The sequence below is a fragment of the Chelonoidis abingdonii genome, chromosome 3, assembly GCF_003597395.2.
Source record: "Chelonoidis abingdonii isolate Lonesome George chromosome 3, CheloAbing_2.0, whole genome shotgun sequence".
Lineage (NCBI taxonomy): Eukaryota > Metazoa > Chordata > Testudines > Testudinidae > Chelonoidis > Chelonoidis abingdonii.
The window spans coordinates 121,266,812-121,268,190 of record NC_133771.1 but is presented as its reverse complement, the minus strand read 5'-3'; positions in this window follow the sequence as shown (position 1 = coordinate 121,268,190).

Genomic DNA, 1,379 nt, shown 5'->3' with positions numbered 1-1,379 from the left:
CACTCGAAGAAGAAAAGACGGTTACTCACCTTTGTAACTGTTGTTCTTCGAGATGTGTTGCTCATATCCATTCCACACCCGCCCTCCTTCCCCACTGTCGGAGTAACCGGCAAGAAGGAACTGAGGAGCGGACGGGTCGGCAGGGGTATATATCCGGTGCCGTAGCAGTGCCACGCCAGGGGGCGCCAGCTGAGCCGCTGGGTGTTGCTAGGGGAAAATTCTTCCGACGAACGTGCACGTAGCGCGCGCACACCTACTTGGAATGGATATGAGCAACACATCTCGAAGAACAACAGTTACAAAGGTGAGTAACCGTCTTTTCTAGTTTATTTGCAGGACTGCTTTCTACAGTGAAGGTAAAAGCTCCAGAGAGCTTCGTTGTCTCTGAATATATGGAACCTTTTAAAAGCTCATTACAAATAACAAATCCAAAGCTATTTGCTATCTTTAAATGCACAGTAAAGACCTGTGGGGAAAAAAACAGGATTCACATTGATGCATTCATAATAAACACTCACCATCTCTGTATGCTTTGTACATGGCCACAGCATGTGCCACTGGCTTCTAGTCTTTGAAAAATGATGTTGTCAACTGGCATTACAGAGCCTCTTTTCCCTTTTCTCCTCTGGGGTCCCGTGTTAGTTCAGCTGAAATCAAGAAGAAAAGTCTCACTGATGGTAGCAAGATTGGTCTTTTGTTAAAATACCAAGAACTGCTGTCAAGGAAAGCAGAATTAAAGAGCTAGTAACAGGTGGTGCTAGTTATGTCTGTCTAGTCCCAGTTCAATCTATCATCCAGCTATAAAGAATGTTGCCAAATTTAACAGTCTCAGCACCAGGGGAATTTACATGGAGCTTGTTAGGAATGATTGCTACAATTATTATTATTTGTCACACCAGTGGTCATCTTGCTGTTCTTCAAATATGTGTGGATGATTTTTGCCAAAATACTATGTGATTTTCTACCAAACAGGAAATCTGACTCTTTCAGGTAGTGGTCAGAGAATTAGAGATAAAACTCTAAGGCCCTCATTCTGACTTCACAGTGTTGTAAATCAACAGTGATACCATATAAGAACATGAGAATGGCCATACTGGGTCAGACCAATGGCCCATCTAGTCCAGTAGCCTGTCTTCCAGCAGTGGCTGGTGCTTCAGAGGGAGTGAACAGAACCGGGCAATTTATTGAGTCATCCATCCTCTGTTAAAGCAGCAGAGAATCCTGTGGCACCTTATAGACTAACAGACGTTTTGGAGCGTGAGCTTTCGTGGGTGAATACCCACTTCGTCAGACACAGGTAGTGGAAATTTCCAGGGGCAGGTATATATATGCTAGCAAGCAAGCTAGAGATAACGAGGTTAGTTAAGTCAGGGAGGGTG